Below are 12438 nucleotides of genomic sequence, written 5' to 3' on the forward strand. Positions count from 1 at the left end.
ATTCAGTGTTCTTTGAGATGTAAAGGTATATGAAATGGGCATCAAAATTTCAAGTCTGTTCTTTCAAATGTAAATGCTTTTAGAGGAGTGCTGTTGTTATTCAACTTCCAGGATAAATGAAATATAAAGTTCTTATAATTATATATTTTAAAGAGGGGAAAGTATTTCACTCAAGTTTGTTTCATGAGTTTCCCATACAAAAGTACGACCACAGATAAATGAAATATCAGTTATAGATTTCAAAAAGTTATTCAGTTTCACAGTTCAACAGAGAATAAGCCCATTGTTCAGAAAGGCAAAGGACTGACATGAGGGATCAACATTTTAAAACTGCTGATAACTCCAAATTAGTCTGTAGTATTCTTTGATGTGCCCTTCCACTTATTCTATAAATCCCCATTAAAAGATTGCTAGGAGAATCACTTGTAGTTTAGATGGCAGCTCCATATAAAGTGAGATGGAAAAGGGGAGAGGTTTTTTTCTGTTTTGACACAAAATGTGACATTCTTTACCTAAGACTGGAAGTTCCCAGCTCAGTTCTCAATGTGTTTCCAAATGGCACTTGAGTGTTTCAGCAGCATGTCCTCACTGCACAGACACTCTCCAACTTCTCCTCCCTTTCCTCCAATTTTATGGAAATTATTCTTCCAGAATTTTAAAGTACACTGACAGCACACTGACTACTTCTGTATCTCTTTATATGAGTTATTCTTCCTTCTTTTTCATAATCTCCTAATTATAACCACAGCCTACTATTTTCAGACAGGAAAAGAAAAGGAATAGTGCCCTGCTCTAATTTTGTGCTCATGCTAGGTGGGACAGCTCACCATGGAACAGAGTGGGCTTGAGCATGGGCAAGGTTCTCAGGATACTGAGCTAGAAAAGCTGCAGTAGAGATCAAGGACAATATGAGCTGCTTGAATCCCTGGCTATAGAAACCACTGGCCTGGGAGAATCTGTAACAACCCACTCCTTCCTGCTGGATTTGCATTGCAAAGAATTCCTGTAAATACAGATTGCTTCAAACCCTTCACATCACCTTGTCACTCCTCTTTTCAACTCCTTTCAAAGCTTTTGAAACTCCCTCCCAATATCTACTGACTAGTTTTGAAGTAGAAGTGATTACGGGTATTCTCACAGAAAATTGAAAAAATAGATCATTGAGGTTTCTTGATTAAAAAAAGTCTTTGTTCTTTCAAATTGATAGACTTCTTGAAAACATATCAATTGTGAGGAAATTTCACAGAAAGGAAGTATCAGACTGGAAATTCTGCCCTCAGATCATGGATGGTCCAGTAGAATTTTTCAGTCCCCTTCCAGGACTGTGCATTGATTGCAATCATTCTGATCAGAAGAAAGTGTTTTCATTCTGATTCATGTCTAGTGTGATAGTAAATTAGTAACTGAATGCAGATAAAATTGTATCTCAGCATTTACTTTTATCTTTGTACAATGATATCACATGAAGATCCTGAACAATTTTACCTATTGTTTACTTGTTACTTACTAACTTGCCCTTTAACAGTTTTTACTTGTTTCCCTTATAGCAGCATTGTTGATATTGAAATTTGAATTAACCAGTTCTGCATTTCCAACAGAGTAGGAGTTTTAGCTATTCATTACTCCTAATGATATAGAATACAATTTGAATAAATCTGTTTAATTTAGTTAAACACGTTAGAAGCTTTGGTGGTATAGAGGAAGTACTATTGGCACAAAATTCATGGAAAAAAGAATGATAGCAGAATTTTATTGATTCCTGTAGGTTTTGGATTAAATGTGGGTAATTTTTTTCTGGAATACCTGAGCAAGGAAACAGAATTTCCTAGAATTATGCTAAAAATAGAGAAAGGAAAGAGAATGGTTAGGAACCAGGACTGGTTCAGTAACACTACAGTTGTCTGAAACTCTTACCATCAAAACTAAAAATATATAAACCACATAAAATTAGAAGTTTTACCATTTGTTCATGAAGTATCTAGATGGATGCTACTGATATTTGTTTGCTATGTCAGCTACTAAATTCAATCTTGTACTTCAACATTGGACTGAATATTTTGTTAGTGTTTGCAGAGACATCTGTAAAATATGCTAATTAGGCAAATTAGGAATGGATTATGAATAAGAAATTACTCTGAATTAAGCTACCTCCTATCAAATATTCAAAGCCCAATAAAATGGATCATTTTTACAGATGTGAGGCTTTTTCAAGCCATTTGTACAATATCTTCTAGCAATTGAGAATATTTCCAAATTTAGGTTTGAGACAGTCTTTTTCATTTACTCCTTTCTCCTTCAGACTGTCACTTTTGATGAGGAAGTATTTTCCCACAGAAAAATATCTTCCAGAATATCCAGCCTACCTCTGCTTACCAATCTCGTGAGCAGGTGCAGAAATCCAAATCTGAGCCTGCTTCACTCAGAATTTTAACGAAGTTCCAAGCAGGCAGAGCATTCCCAGGGATCTGAAATTCAGCTCCATTGCAGGAGCCTATTAGGGTGAAATGCTCTGCAAGGCTGTATAGAAATCCTGACTCACAGACACCCCATTAGTGAAACTCTCCCTGTGTTTGCCCTGTGTGAAAGGCAGCCTCCTGCTCTAGAAGCAGCTGGCGTTCTGTAGATGCTCAGCCTCCAATTGTGTTTAGCTGGTGGCAGCTGTTTTACTGCTGAATATGCCCTGAACTATTCTCTCTACAGGCCCTTCTGCAGTATTTAGGAAGCGCTGCACTAACCAATCATTTCAAAAGGTTTAAGATGAAGCAGCCCAGTGCCCGTGCAATTCTGACCACAGACATTTCTTCAGCCTTTTGATCTCACAACTTTGTTCTGCAAGATGCAGGAGGGTCTGGCTCTGATCCAGCAGCATCCATGAACCCCAGCATAACTTCTGACAGAAGAGTAAGTCTGTGAGAGCTGAAGATATTTATATGTTCCTAGTTAGGCAGAATACAAGATTTTAAAGGATTGAAAGGCTCCTAATTGAATAGCTGTACTGCCTCATATAATACCCTTGAAAAGGGTGTATTCCGTTTTGAGAGGACTCTCCAAAGAATTTGAAGTTTACAGAAGTAGGGTGTTTGTTCTCATGAACTTTGTGTATTGTGGATAATTTCCATTAATATTATATTCTGCTTAGTGTGGCTGATAGAGAAATAGAAGCTTCTTGTACAAATCAAGGATCACAGAATCAGATCCTTCCTTTTTTTGTGGTGTATTGGCAGGCGAACAAGAGAGAAAGAAATAAGTTGTTTCCTAAAGCAGTGGGGAATCAGATAGCCTTTCTTTTTAACCTCAGATTTATTCACTTTGATGTTGAGGGTATATAAGATTAAGAAATGTTCAATTTCTTGACTGTTAAACTCTTCCTACTTGTAGCTGATGATTCATGGCTTATTGTTTCTCTAATAGTTTGCAGTTAATTGGTATGGTGAAGAATTAAAGATTAACTGTCGAAATGTAAAAGTGTCAGGACTTTTATTTAAGGGAAAGGACAGAAAATATCTGCAGATGAAGAACTACTATCTAAATAACCTCACAGAATATCTACACAGCTACAAAATCAACCTTTATCCCATTCCACAAGAGAGAATGCTTTTAAATAAGGCAGTTTCAATTTTATAGCATCCCATAACTTGCAATCAGCAACTCTTTAATAAAACTGAAATAAGCACCTCACAGTCAATGGGTATTTCTTATATTTTTTTTGCACAACCAAAAATAGGATTCACATTAAACTGAAAATTGGGTCATGCTTCAGCACACAGTAATTTGACCTAAAGATAACATTCCTATCCCACAGTTACAAGATGTGCCTTTCAGACAATAAAAACGTTTAAGAACTAAAATTTTAGGTAGTTTGTATAATGTAAAAATGTCTGTCACACTCCTGGAATTTAAAATATAATGAAACCTTTCATTCTGGGCTTTACATAGCACTGTACTATTGTATGATGGCATAATGTTGGCACAAGAGAAGGAACACAACAGGAAAAATGACATGTCTGATTTCACCCGATGGTTTATTTCATACTAATAATCTGCAGCAAAGCTGAACTTACAATTTGTAGGAGGTAAGACGAGTGTTTATTGGTGCCTGGGTGCACCATGAGAAAAGCCCTCAGTTCTTTGATCATGGCAAAGTTTGTAGCACCCTGAAGGCATGTTTCACTCAGCTCAGGTAGATCAGGCAGGATTCAGAGCAAGAAACAAAACACAGGTCATTTACCAGGTACCAATTATACTGGGTTGCAAGCCAGTCACTGACATATTTAGAGACTAAAAATCTTAAGGCAAGAGAAAAAGAAGAAAAGAAAAGAAAAATAAAAACTAAGAACAATTGTGCATCTAAAAATAAGAAAACAAAGACCCTGAATATTACAGATATTGTTTGGGTATCACTTATTGTTACCTTCAGGTTGCAACTTTCAGCATTTAAATCAAAAGCCTTGCAATGATCTCTTCCCATTGCCAAATTCATTAAAGCACAGACCACGCTGCACATAAATACACAGAGCTGTAGGTTATGAAAATGGTAACTCCCTGACAGCACAACCTCCCCCTGCTGCCTAGTAATGAGTGACTTGGACACCACCTGACAGTTCAACCTCAGATAAATATTTCAAACATATCATGCACGAGATTCTCAGATCAATCCCCACCTCCAAGAAACCAGTGGAGTGAGACAGAAAGCCATTTTGAACTGGTGCACCAGAGCAGAACACAAACAGCAGTTTTCCTTGGTTTTTTCTGGGGGGGAGGAAGGGTGTGTTTCCTTTTAGCCTGTGCCACTGTAGAGCGATTAAAGGTAAGACATTGATCTGTGCATTTGACATCTCAACACTAAAGCAGGACAAGGAATTTGGACAAATATACACAGGGAACTCCTGTTACATTCCTTGTATAATGATCTGGCATAGAATTAACAGAGTGTACAATGCCTAAAAAATAATTTTCAAATGACTTCATAAAAAATTTCTCGAACAGCAGCATGCCAGACTTCTGAATCTGTCTGTGATCCTGTTCCTCTCATACATAAAATGGGCACATACTGAAAAACAGCAAATAGACTAAAATAACCTTTTCTATCATATGAGGTTTGAAGCATGAGATAAGCAAGTAAATTGTCTTTGCAACACCTGTCTGAGAAAGAGAATTCATTTACAGATATGGAAAATGGGTAAATACTTAGTTAAATAATATAAACCAGTCAATAATAATGCTGCCAACAGAGAGAATGAAAACTACCAGAATATCTTCCAGATATGGTGGAATACACTTTGACCAACATTTACCTTGGACCAATGCCTCTTTAGAGCTGCATAATCAGAGCAAAACTATGTTTAATAAGGCTCAAAATCAAGCTTTCATCCATGATAATAGAAAAAAAAATGGCTCAGCCACACATATTTACCCAGCCCCATAGCTAAACTAATGTGCTGATTTAGTAGAATATGCCATCTTTTAGGACAGAAAAGAATCATAAACTAAAATAAGTGTGTAGGCCAAAGCATGATGGATAATCAGATCCTGAAGCCCAGGGCTCATCACACCATTTTGAGACATTTGAGATAATGGAATCCATCCTGTTGGCCCTGCCCAGGGTGACTGCTCCCCCTGACCTGCTGCCCACTTTGCTTGGAGCACATCCCTGGGAGCTGTGCCATGGAACTGAGCACAGCACAGCAAATTCATCCTGCTGAACACGCAGCAAACCTGGAGCCCAGCAGAAGCCTCTCCTCTGTGCAGGTTGTGTGAGCACACAGCTCTTCCCACCTTGTCCTTGCTCCTGAGCCACGAGCTCAGTGGGACATTTCCATGTCAGCATGCTTGCAGCTCCACCAGGCATCTCTGCACTTCACTCCACTGCACTGCATAGAGAGATGTGAAGGAATTTTCTACTCCCTATTAAAATCCTTCTAAAAATATGCTTCAACTTATATTCCAAAATAAAAATTAGACATGGTCATTTATAGTGCATAAATTAGGAACAGGGCACTGTGCTGGCATTTAAACAAACATTAATAATCAATGAATAGGGTAAGAAAGGGGAAAAAATACCCACTCAAACCAAAATCATGAAGATGAAAGTTAAAAAAATAGAAAAAAAAGGGAGAGAACTGAGACTAATTATCTGTATTTAAACATGTGAAGATCTTACTGAGTCTACAAGGTTGAGATCTTGTTCCCTAATCAAGTGCATCAAAGGCATTCCCCAAGGCTGACAGTAAAACTGCAGAACATCCATACAGATCATTTTTATTCAAGAAAGACCCTGGAGTGGAGTGAGTTCTGCTCTCCTCTCTGTCACACGGCTGCAGAGTGCTGAGCTCCCCGAGGTGCACACTCCTGGATCACACAGCTTTGCAGATTCCAAATGAGCTCTTCACTTTTGTTCTGCTTTATTAATTATTAAGAGGGCCAGACTCTGCCCTCTTACTCTGCCCACAACCTCTTGAACGTCACTGACTCCAGAGTGTAAATTAAGCCAGATTTTGGCCATCATTTAGCAAGCACTATATAATCGAATGTTCTTCAATGTTCAGAATGATTGAAAGAATTAATTTACTAATAATTAACTGCATGAAGGGATGATACTGAGTTTAGTTCTATTTTAAGGGGCTAATATGTAATGCATAAGTAGTTGTATATTAAGCTGTATATTTTCGAACATTTGTTCTGACTGTAAAATGTCAATTGGACTCATTCTGGTTTTTTTGCTGCCTCAAAAACCATGCTGTGAATTTGTAGCTGCCATAAATGCTTAATGTAAGACCTAACTGTGCAGTGCTGTGGGAATTCTCGTTTTAAAACTTATGAAAGCAACATTTTACTTACATTTTTTCCTCTCATGTCAGAAAAAGAGTATAGACTTCAGTGTCACAATCATAATAGATGCATAGTAACTTGCAGAAAATCGTAAGGAGTTGTTGTAACCTTTTGTTTTTTCTTCAAAAAAGGGAACATGCATAACATGATTCCCAGTGGGGGGAAAAAATGTAACTATGACTAGCAGTTATGGCTTATTAGAAATTTGACTCAAAATCTTCAACCTCTGCATTTGTATAATTGTTGCCAAAAGAGAGTAAAATAAAGAGATAAATAAAATTACTCATATTTTATTTCAGTTATCATCATGTTATGGAATAATCACTTAAGCACAGATTGTACTTCTAACACAATAATCAGCTGGCACAGTCAGTGCTTGATTTTTTTCTTTTTAGTTTCTAACTTAATAGGCACAATTTTGCTGTGCCCAATTCTAGAACAATTAATAGTATTCAGTTGCATCTAGCAACCTACAGATCTGGCACCTAAGAGTGCAATGTGCCCCCAGTTCCACAAAAAGCTTAAAACTTGCAGGGAATTGCCAAAAAATTACACCTAAAAATTAGTTATGTAAAACACAGGCTCTACAAAGCTTGGATTCAAAGTTTCTGTAATTTCTTGATTTGCTTATTTTTATTTCTTCATATAAAAGCTACTGTTACTTCTCAGGAATGTAAAACAAGTTTCAGAGTTTTTCCTTAAGCCAGAGAACACAAAACCTGCCGTGACTAGAAACCTTGGTATGATATTCTGCTTTTCTACTAACAGCACTGGAAAAGAAAGCAGGCATTTGTAAGCTGAAGTGTGAGGAGTCTGAGTTATGGTACAGAATAAAGCCCAGCTAAAACATTCCTTTGATCTGAGTTACTCTTCACACAAAATAAAGCAAACTTTTGTCCTGGCAGCTCGCGTGGGGCTGTGTTTGGGTGTCTTGGTGACACGGGGGGTTCCAGCTTTGCAGTGACACAGTCACAGGGCAAGCACGAGGAGCTGCAGGGGACAGCAGGGACAGCTGACCCAAGGGACAGCTCATCCTTGCTGTCTGTGTCCAGCGACAAAGCTGTGCAAATAAGAGAGGAGAGGAAGGGCTGTGCCGTGGCATTTGTGTCCCGAGTAAATGACTGGGATAGATTTGCTGTCAGAGCTCAGTCACAGGGAGTCCGTGAGACCCTGGAGAGATGGGCTCAGGAAGATGTTAGACTTGGCTGAGGAATTGTTCTGCCCATGGAGGATGAAGGGAATCCTCCTGCATTATCCAAAAAGGATGGGAATTTGATCTGCAAATGATGCTCCAACCTCCATCACAAAGAGAAATCCCTCTGGCCTTGGCTCTCAGTGGGGTAAGAGTGGGGCTGGGGAAATGGAAGACAGACAAAAGCTAAAAGATCCCTCAAATATCATTCATCCCTTGTCTAAGGTTGTCATAGGTTTTTCTTGACCAAGGTTTGCAAGAGTAGGGGCTGTTTTGAATTTCAACTGTTCTCATCATTGCTGACAGAGTGCTTTTTAGAAATCTGAAATCTGAGGTTAATATAGTCATGCCTTAGGGAGCTTTAACAGAGGAAGATCCACATCTTTTCAAGCAAGAGGCAAATCAGTTCTTAATTCATCTGCATTTTGAAGATGCTCAAATTAAATAGATTATTAATTTCCATTTCTCTGTCCCTAAGCATCTAGCTATCAACCAGACTGAATCTCCCAATGTATTTACACATGTCATGCAGAGAGACATAATACATACTTCTACTTTGTTTGACTGCTTCAATGACATGAACACAGATCAAATGCACTCCTTCCTTCCAAGGTAACTTGGTCTGGATGTACCTGGCTGAAGCCTGCTCCACCAATGGCATTTCAATATCACACATTTGTTCTCTATGAAACAAGCTGGCAAACCATTCTTGCATCTCTGAGCCCTGCAAAATCCTTGAAGCAATTCAATGGTGAAAGCAAATGCCCATGATTTCACACACATACACACACATAGATATATATTTATATATATATATACATACATACATACATACATATATATACACACACACACACATATGTCCACCTTGTGGGTCCCTTCCAACTCAGGATATTTTGTGATTCTATCTACTACTTTATATATAGATGTGTATTTTGTATATGTATGTATGTACATATACATATGTCTTCTACAGATGTAGTATAGAACATGTGCAATATATTCTGTATAATAGTTATGATTGCATCTGTGCTTATCTGCTTTTTTAATAATTCACATGTGATTTTTTATGCATTATTTAAGAAGTGGTTGTTCCTCTTTGCAAACCCCAAATGACTTATGCAGACACACTGTCTCCCTAATCCTGCTGATGGACATGTCCAAGAGAATTTCTAGATACCAGTATATCAGGAAAGTGGCTATGCTCTTAATTAAGGAAAGAGATACTTCCCCAGGGAGGTAAGATCATTTATATCAGTCAGTCTCACACAGCTCTGACCAAAGGAGTTGGGTATTTTTTTGGTAGGGGAGATATTTTTTCTTTTAATTTCTAGGTTTTGAAGATCATTGAGGAAGAAGCTATAGCTGAAGCTTTGCATAAAAATTTTGGGAAAGTGTAAGTTTGGGAACAGAATAGCTTCAATGAATTCTGGCCTTTCTAACTGCCTGCTCATTTACATCATCCAGTAAAAAGCAGTGTATGGTATTTGCTGGATCTGTAGTATGTGGCAACCTAGAAGACAGCTAGCAACAGAGCTTTACCCTAATTGTGGGGTTTCCTGATTGCTGCTGCAAATCCTGAGTGTTTTGCTGCAAGGCTTAGCCAGCACACATTAAACTGAAGATATCAGGATTCTCAGCTCTACAGAGATGAAAGACACCTAGGGCAATATAGTTGTCGAGATTTCCAAGCAGTGTAATTCCATTGATTTTAGTGCTGTCTTACTGGGGGTATCTATCCCTACAGCTATCTGTGCCTACTGTGAACACAGAAGAGAAATACTCACACCACTGGAATTTGAAACCAGATGATTACAACAGGTTTGTAGTTACTTTGATTCATATAGTTTATCATAGGATAAGATATTCACCAATAATTGAATTATTTTCCAGCTCAGGCTTGATCTTGGTTGACAAGAAGGCAGGAAAGTAAAGTGTGGAAGAGCAGAGATCTCCGACCTCTCCCTTTCAAATCTGCTCCTATTTATCATGTGCAATTTCCCTGGGATCATTTTATATCGGAAAATGAAGTGATATTGTTATTTTTAAATAAATGGGGTAAAAATCATGCTAGGGATATGATATACTGTCCAAATTTCAAATTTACTTTGACACTTCAAGATTGATTTTGCCATAAACATATAATGGTCTGATATTCTGTGTTTGTGCAATAGGCAGGGATAGAAACCTTACAACCTTCAGTTATCAGGAATAACTGAAAATATCTTCCTTCCTTTTCTGGAAGACATCCCCACTGCCTAATCCCACATCACAATTTCTGCAAGAATAGGTGTTCCTGAAGGTCCTATAGTCCCACAACAGTTTGGATTGGAAGGGACCTTAAAGCTCATTCAGTCTCACCCCTGCCATGGGCAGGGACACCTTCCACTGTTCCAGGCTGCTCCCAGCCCCATCCAGCCTGGCCTTGGGCACTGCCAGGGATGCAGGGGCAGCCACAGCTGCTCTGGGCACCCTGTGCCAGGGCCTCTCCACTCTCACAGGGAAGGATTTTTTTCCTCATACCTAAGCCAAACCTCCTTGGTTTCAGGTTAAAGCCATTCTCCCTTTTCCTGTCACTACACATCCTTGTAAAAAGTTCCCTCTCCAGCTCTCTTGGAGCCCCTTTAGGTGCTGGAAGAGGCTCTGAGGTCTCTCCAGAGCCTTCTCTTCTCCAAACTGAAAAATCTCAGCCTGTATCCAAAGCAGAGGGGCTCTGAGCACCTTCATGGCCTCTTCTGGACTCACTCCAATAATTCCATGTCCTTTATATTTAATATGTTTGTTAGATTAAAATTGTAGAATCAACTCTGATAAACGCTTTATTTAATGTAAAAAGAGAAGAATCAAATTACTAACTCTAGTGTCTCTGCATAATATCAATAGGCTCTTATCTTAAAAATGGTTATTCTGGTTCACAGAATAGTTACAATTAAACTTAAAAAATTATAATTGAATTAACATTTCAATTGAATCTAGCATTTTCCCAAGCAATATAAAAAACTCCCCAAAACAAAAATTCAGTTTAAATGCTGGTTTGATTACCAGAGACAAACAGTAACAACTGTGTTGAACTGGACTGTGAAACTGATGAAAATGGAAGTCATATAGCACACTGGAAGACAAAAAGAAAGACAGGCTAAGGAGAGAAAGATAAAGCTGTTAAGGCTGATTTTAAGAATCTTTCATTCGTATGAAAGACTGTTTATTTGTATGTTATTACTTGTCTCTTAGGCTAAACAATTCCAAAAAGCATGATTTTAAAATATGTAATGTCCCTTGCTGTGCACATGTAGGAAATATTAACCAAATTTGCTAACACTGTGTGATGTGGGAATAAATAAATACATCATATTGTAGAGGCTGAGACACATATTGAAACACTGTCTGTCTGTCCTCCTACCACAGAATTCATTTATTGCTTATTCAATATAAAGCCTGCCTCAATGATTTGGCACATCTTTATTCAGAAAGATGGGCTGATTGCTGACAACTTTGATGCAATAAAGACTGCTGCAGCATTACTGGAAAAAAGTCATTTGATAAATGTATATTTTCCATTTTTCTTTAAAGGAATCTATTATAAGTGCAGCTGCTTTCCAAATGAAATTAATGCTGAAGTGAGGCTCCGTATTACAAAGTAAAATGGGACTCGCTCTCTAATATTAGACTGAAAGGCATTGTAATGCAGCAGGAGGATTGAACTTTGACTCCTTCAAGAACACTGATTCATATAATAAAAAAGAGAAAAAAGGCTTTAAAAAATGCTAACATCCTCTTTTCAAAGCTTAGTAAAGCTGCTGTCCAGAAAACAGAATAGCAAATACAGGTTGTGTGTATCTCCAAAGAAGATGTATCCTAATGAATTCAGAGAGGAATCCACATAACAAAATTCTGAAAATTGTTTTAAAGTTCTTGAAAGATACTGAAACACACAATTGGGAGGAGAATCTCTCATTCTTTTTCCCATCAGCGGTGGTACCTTGCTTATTTAAATTCGTTTTAACCAGGCTATATACTGTTGGATTACAGCTAAGCTTTACCAATCCTTTATGATTAAAACTTCACATCTAAGAAATTCTCCCATCCTTCTGAAAATTAGAGAAATGTTCCTGTTCAACACTGGCTATGAATTCAGGGGTTTTACTTTTTATTAAAGGTAGTGGTTTTTTTCCTTTTCTGGTGGAAGGCAAGACAGGAAGGCCTCCTTTTTTATATATGGATTTCATACTTCCAAATGATGGGTGTAGACTTGACTCTCCCGTTTCTGCTAAAGAAACAAACTCTGAAAGTCAAACTGCTGCCTGGATTTGGACACAGATTTCAGACCCTCGACACAGGCAGATATGAGAGATGTCATTTCAATTATGAACTATGAACAAATGTCTGGGACTTGTCAATTCTTCTTGCAAGATCCTCAA

At 38.0% G+C, this 12438-nt stretch overlaps 1 protein-coding gene and 1 long non-coding RNA gene across 5 annotated transcripts in view; one reads left to right on the plus strand and one right to left on the minus strand.

Annotated features, from left to right (window-relative positions):
* TENM2 (teneurin transmembrane protein 2) overlaps nucleotides 1–12438 on the minus strand; it is a 1518527-nt gene that overhangs the window by 791861 nt on the left and 714228 nt on the right. The gene's annotated exons all lie outside the window — the stretch shown is intronic.
* Nucleotides 4904–12438, plus strand: part of LOC116184123 (uncharacterized) — a 35005-nt gene continuing 27470 nt past the window's right edge. The window contains exon 1 of the long non-coding RNA XR_004148861.2: nucleotides 4904–8168. This is a non-coding gene — a long non-coding RNA (uncharacterized LOC116184123). The remainder of the gene's footprint in view (nucleotides 8169–12438) is intronic.

The sequence above is a fragment of the Lonchura striata genome, chromosome 13 (assembly GCF_050655825.1).
Source record: "Lonchura striata isolate lonStrDom1 chromosome 13, ASM5065582v1, whole genome shotgun sequence".
In the NCBI taxonomy this organism is placed as follows: Eukaryota; Metazoa; Chordata; class Aves; order Passeriformes; family Estrildidae; genus Lonchura; species Lonchura striata.